This window comes from Pinus tabuliformis, chromosome J (genome assembly GCF_031772625.1).
Source record: "Pinus tabuliformis cultivar Carrire ecotype Pingquan chromosome J, CPIR1, whole genome shotgun sequence".
NCBI lineage: Eukaryota > Viridiplantae > Streptophyta > Pinopsida > Pinales > Pinaceae > Pinus > Pinus tabuliformis.
The window spans coordinates 815,411,474-815,418,791 of record NC_142295.1 but is presented as its reverse complement, the minus strand read 5'-3'; positions in this window follow the sequence as shown (position 1 = coordinate 815,418,791).

The window sequence follows — 7,318 nt, the reverse complement described above, 5'->3', positions numbered from 1 at the left end:
TTAATCAATCTTTGATGAAGAGCCATCCCTGGTGTTCCTCCTGATCTCATCCTGCATCAAATCTGACCATAGTCGTTTCCAATATGGTAGCTTCTCCCGACCATTGACATAGTCCTGATAACTATGCCAACTCTTTGGGAGTCCAAGAAGAGCATGGCTCACCATATCTTGCTCGGAAACAGTGATTCCAACACTTCCAAGTTCATCCTGACATTGAGTGAACTTGGTCGAGTACTTTGGAATCGTCTTACCTTTCTCCATCTTGATTTTATGAAGTTTATCCTTTAGTGCCAACTTCCTTTTATCACTGTTATTCTGATACAAGTTCATTTATGTTTTCCACATAGCATGTGGAGTTTCCTTGCCATGGAGACTTAATACAATGTGGTATCAGGAGACTCAATACAATGTGGTATCGAACTCCCTCAAGGATTATCTACCTCGCCTTTGCCACACACTTCTTCAAGCCATTATATTCTAGCACAACCTCCATCCTATCCCTCCAGGCTATGAAATATGGGTTTTCTTCCAAGGCATACTCAAGCCTCAACCCATGGAACACCATCTGTTAATCCTATAGTATGTATGAAAATTCAACTTTCACTTGTAACCCAAAAACGCAAAACTTCGAAATCTCCTCTAGATAGATGATTTTAAATCAACGATATCTCCCTCATCCGAACTTCGATTCGACTGACTTTTTTTTGAATTTGGGTATCTTTTCCCAAGGGATCTAAATCTGCAATTTTTGTTCTGAAAATTTTTCACAGAAATTCTCAAAACTTATCTGCAAACTCTCAGCCCAAAAAAATCTTGCTCCGATACCATGTAGAAAAACCTATAGATTCACAAGCTAATGCAATTTGCTAAAGCAAGAGACAAGAATTTACTTCTACTCTTTATAGCGGATGCCCATAAACATCAAGCAAACAATAATCAATAGAGGAAGAGAATCAAAGGCACATAACATAATAAATATCCGAGGAAAGTGACAGCTCAAAACCCCACTATTTGTTTTGTATTAATCCAGAAAATCAAGATGAAATTACAATGCTAGTTCTCTCTAGAACAATCCCAACACTCACTAAAATCAATCTCCAACTCACAAGCAAGCTCAAGGCCAAACCTTGGCCTCTTCACCATCTCTCCAAGTCTCTATTCCAATGTGTAATTCCTATGAAGGATAGCTTGTATTTAAAGGGAAATAAAGCCTCTAAAAATAATGCAATCCCTCAAGGATTAGTTCCTGATTGCATGCACTATCAGTGCAACTCAGAAAAATCTAAAACAATTAGTACACTATCCCTAAACTCTAGTCTCAACTCGGTCTTTCTTAAAATCAACATGTATGAGTTTCTGATGGAGGAATCTTTAGTTAACTAGAGTAGCACTAATTATATAACTAGTGCCCCAAGTGACTGTTTACTCACTATTAGTTCCTAAAACTGATTGGAACTAATTTAACTGGACTTAACTCAATAAACTGAGTTAAATAATGACAACTCATTCATAACTCATGCTTAACTCCTATAAGCTAGGGAAAACATATACATGTCTTATAAAAGACTTCCAATTCAAATTTCCCAAATTAATTAAGTTAATTAAACTTAATTAAGTATTTTCAAATTGCTATGACAAAAGAATTATATTTTAATTCACAGTTTAATTCAAGGACAAATTAAACTCGAATTTCTTGTTGCCATTTCTCAACAAAACTCAAGGAATTAGAAGAACAATGAAATAGAGACCAATAACAGTTTCCCAGCAAGCGAACTGTATTAGGAAAGGGTATTATATTAATGTAGTACAAGTGGGATACGTTAATTCTATGGAAATGAATGCTACTTTAGAAAACTTACACATTGTACAAGAATTTGTGGACGTCTTCCTAAAAGATATTCCATATCTGCCGCCCAAATGAGACGTAGAATTTACTAGTTAATTAATTTCAGGAGCTACTCCAATGTCTAGATCACCCTATAGAATTTTCTCTACAAATCAGCTAGCTCACTAATATCATGTAGAAATTTCACCTACAGATCAAACTGATATATGCAATGTACTAAAGCATAATACTAGATCAACATCTACCATAAACTTTGCGGAAGCTAATAAACCGTGAGCAAAATCAAGCATGAACACATATAACTGAGAAGAAGGAATCAATCACACATAACACAGAATATATCACGGGGGAAAGCACCAGCATAAAACCCCAACACTGTATTATGAATCAAGTGGAAATCCTCAACAACATACAAAAAGAATCAGCTCAAAAGCTATCCTGCTCTCTCTATACTCTAATGATGTAGATCATAGACTCCCTAGGCCTCAATATATAGGCCACCAGTCCTCCAATCTCCTATTTCCATGCGCAATTTTGATTGGGGTCCAATTACATAACATGTGTGAATTGGCCCCAGTCATACCTGCTGTCAACCTCAGATCCAACTACGCAATCCTTGAGGACACAAGTTCCTCCTGCATGCAAGGAATATTCACAAGGAAGATCCTAGCATCTGATAGTACACTGTCCCTCATCTTATCTCAACTGGGTCTCTGTTTGAACTACCATGCATCATTTATCCATGAGAGAATACTCATTTATCTGAAAAAGCAGTAGTCACATGCATGCAAGCATTAACTAACTGAATCTCATTAATTTAACAACTTGTTAAATTAATCTAACTGAACTTGAATAAGTTAAACTAAGTCAACTGATCCTCTCAATATAGAACTCATCCTTAATTCTTCAATCAGTGGAGCAAATCAAGGACACATTCCCCAATCAGTGGAGAAATTATTGCATGTTCTCACAAAGACTTCAAGTTTAATTTTCCATAGCTAATTAACTCATGGAGAATTATTTAATTAATATTTAAACTACTGGTAAGATCAAATTCGTTTTACTTCCTATATTTAGTCCAGGGACTGACTAAAAATAGGAATCCACACTGCACTGCTAAAAATAGAACTTCTATTTTTAGCACTTCCATTTTTCATTCCCTGCTGCCCAATCCAGCACTGATGCCCAAACTACTATTTTTAGCACTTTTTAAATTTAGCATTTCTTGCTGCACATTTTTCAACACTGCCTCTCAACAAGAAAGGCTTCCTCTCGAACCGGATCCTGTAACTCTGGAATGTTTTGCATGCACACATCTACCAAATGTGGTTGCTCTAGTAACACTCGGAACAAAAAAATCTCCCAACTGACCACTATGTTGGGCTAGAAACATACTCTGATGCTAAAGCTCTACTGGCTACTGACAAGTGCTCCCTCTTTGACCTCTGCACTACTACAACATCTCCATGCATCTGGCACTATTGCACCCTTCTCTATGCTATCCTACACTATGCAACACACTTGTGCCTCTCGCATTGCTACAGCCTGCATGCTCTGCACCATCCTGGGATTCCCTGCATTGTAGCTCTCTCTGCCGCTCCATCCACATTTGTCTCTACCCAATCAGTCAATTCTATTACTCCTCATCGAGGCTCTCATAGCAAAGTTGAATCAAAGAGGTTGGGTACCTCAAGGATCCTTCCCCTCCTCCTTGGGACGATCACTCTACATCGCCCCACCTCCTACCTGGAGGTATGGCTGCAAGTGATCACTCTGCCCCCCTGGCTTGAGGTTTCCCCCTACTGGAGGTCTCTGCATGAGTGGATGCCTCCACTATGTCTCCTCTTGGCTTCCCCAGTTATGGCTGCTCTACAACCTCCTAAAGCTGCTTCACCAATTGTGTCTCCTCCACAATTGTCTGAGACTTCTTTTGGCATTGCATGTTGAGAGGTAATTTACTCTCCCTCTCAACCACCAAGTATCTAACCTTTGCCTTGCTCCTCAAGGCTTTGCATGCATCTTGTACCTCAAGTGCATACAAGTTCTTGGCTAGCACACCAATCTGTTTCATATTTCCCGTCATCATGAAATTTTCTGGAAAAAGAGCTGATTTTAAATTAGCGATATCTCCCTCATCCGAACTCCGATTCAGCCGATTTTTTTTTTTGAATTTGGGTCTTTTTCTGCAAGGAATCCAAATCTGCTATTTGTTTATGAAAATTTTGTATATAATTTTTTATATCTGCTCTGCAAACTCTCAGCCTAAAACTCAAAACTTTGAAATCTCCTCTCAGGATACTATTCTTCCTTGATCACCTTTTCTCTGATACCATGTAGAATTTTCTCTACAAATCAGCTAGATCATTGATATCATGTAGAAATTTCACCTGCAGATCAAACTGATATATGTAATGCACTAAAGCATAATACTAGATCTACATCTACCATAAACTTTGCGGAGGCTAATCAACCATGAGCAACATCAAGCATGAACACATATAACTGATAAGAAGGAATCAATCACACATAACATAGAATATATCATTGGGGAAAGCACCAGCATAAAACCCGAACACTTTGTTATCAATCAAGTGGAAATCCTCAACAACATACAAAAAGAATCAGCTCAAAAGCTATCCTACTCTCTCTATACTCTGATGATGTAGATCATAGACTCCCTAGGCCTCAATATATAGGCCACAAGTCCTCCAATCCCCTATTTCCTTGCGCAATTTTGATTAGGGTCCAATTACATAACATGTGTGAACTGGCCCTAGTCATACCTACTGTCAACCTTAGGTCCAACTACGCAATCCTTGAGCACACAAGTTCCTCCTGCATGCAAGGAATATTCACAAGGAAGATCCTAGCATCTCGTAGTACACTGTCCCTCATCTGATCTCAACTAGGTCTCTGTTTGAACTGCCATGCATCAGTTATCCATGAGAGAATACTCAGTTATCTGAAAAAGCAGCGTAGTCACATGCATGCAGACATTAACTAACTTAATCTCATTAATTTGACAACTTGTTAAATTAATCTAACTGAACTTGACTAAATTAAACTAAGTCAACTGATCCTCTCAATATAGAACTCATCCTTAATTCTTTAATCAGTGGAGCAAATAAAGTACACATTCCCCAATTAGTGGAGAAATTATTGCATGTTCTCACAAAGACTTCAAGTTTAATTTTTCATAACTAATTAAACCATGGAAAATTAATTAATTAATATTTAAACTGCTGGTAAGATCAAATTCGTTTTTAATTCCTATATTTAGTCCAGGGACCGACTAAAAATAGGAATCCAAACTGCACTGCTAAAAATAGAACTTCTATTTTTAGCAATTCCATTTTTCATTCCCTGTTGCCCAATCTAGCACTAATACCCAAACTGCTATTTTTAGCACTTTTTAAATTTAGCATTTCTTGTTGCGCATTTTTCAACACTCCCTCTCAACAAAAAAAGGCTTCCTCTCGAACCCGATCCTATAACTCTGGAATGTTCTGCATGCAACACATCTACCAAATGTAGTTGCTCCAGCAGCACTTGGAACAAAGAAAACTCCCAATTGACCACTATGTTGGGCTAGAAACATACTCTGATGCTGAAGCTCTACCGATTGCTGACAAGTGCTCCCTCTCTGACATCTACGCTACTACAACATCTCCATGCATCTCGCACCATTGCATCCTTCTCTGTGCTATCCTGCACTGTGCAACACACTCGTGCCTCTCACATTGTTGCAGTGTGCATGCTCTACACCGTCTTGGGATTCCCTGCACTGTAGCTCTCTCTGCCGCTCCATCCACATCTGTCCCTACCTAATGAGTTAGTTTTGTTACTCCTCATTGGGGCTCTTGTGATCACTCTGCCCACTTGGCTCGAGGTTTCCCCCTACTGGAGGTCTCTGTATGAGTGGATGTCTGCACTACATCTCCTCTCGGCTTCCCCAGTTGTGGCTGCTCCACAACCTCCTGAAGTTGCTTCACCAATTGTGGCTCCTCCACAATTGTCTGAGACTTCTTTTGGCACTACATGTTGAGATGTAATTTACTCTCCCTCTCAACCACCAAGTATCTAACCTTTACCTTTCTCCTCAAGGCTTTGCATGCATCTTGTACCTCAAGTGCATATAGGTTCTTGGCTAGCACACCAATCTGTTTCATATTTCCCACCGTCACGAAATTTCTTGGAAAAGAGATGATTTTAAATCGACGATATCTCCATCATCTGAACTCCAATTTAGCGATTTTTTTTTTTTGAATTTGGGTCTTTTTCCGCAATGAATCCAAATCTGCTATTTGTTTCTAAAAATTTTGTACAAAAATTTTTAGATCTGCTCTGCAAACTCTCGACCAAAAACTCAAAGCTTTGAAATCTCCTCTCAGTATACTGTTCTTCCTTGATCACCTTTGCTCCGATACCATGTAGAATTTTCTCTACAAATCAGCTAGCTCACTGATATCATGTATAAATTTCACCTACAGATCAAATTGATATATGCAATGTACTAAAGCATAATACTAGATCTACATCTACCATAAACTTTGCGGAGGCTAATCAACCATGAGCAACATCAAGCATGAATAGACATAACTGATAAGAAGGAATCAATCACACATAACACAGAATATATCATTGGGGAAAGCACCAACATAAAACCCCAACACTGTATTATGAATCAAGTGGAAATCCTCAACAACATACAAAGAGAATAAACTCAAAAGATATCATGCTCTCTCTGTACTCTAATGATGTAGATCATAGACTCCCTATGCCTCAATATATAGGGCACAAGTCCTCCAATCCCTTGTTTCCTTGTGCAATTTTGATTGGGGTCCAATTACATAACATGTGTGAATGGGCTCCAGTCATACCTACTATCAACCTTAGGTCCAACTACGGAATCCTTGAGGACACAAGTTCCTCCTGCATGCAAGGAATATTCACAAGGAAGATCCTAGCATATGATAGTACACTGTCCCTCATCTGATCTCAACTGGGCCTTTTTCTGAACTGCCATGCATCAGTTATCCATGAGAGAATACTCAGTTATCTGAAAAATCAGTAGTCACATGCATGAAAGCATTAACTAACTTAATCTCATTAATTTAACAACTTGTTAAATTAATCTAACTGAACTTGACTAAGTTAAACTAAGTCAATTGATCCTCTCAATATAGAACTCATCCTTAATTCTTCAATCAGTGGAGCAAATCAAAGACACATTCCCCAATTAGTGGAGAAATTATTGCATGTTCTCACAAAGACTTCAAGTTTAATTTTCCATAACTAATTAACTCATGGGAAATTAATTAATTAATATTTAAACTGCTGGTAAGATCATATTCGTTTTTACTCCCTATATTTAGTCCAGGGAATGACTAAAAATAGGAATCCTCACTGCACTGCTAAAAATAGAACTTCTATTTTTAGCACTTCCATTTTTCATTCCCTGTTGCCAAATCC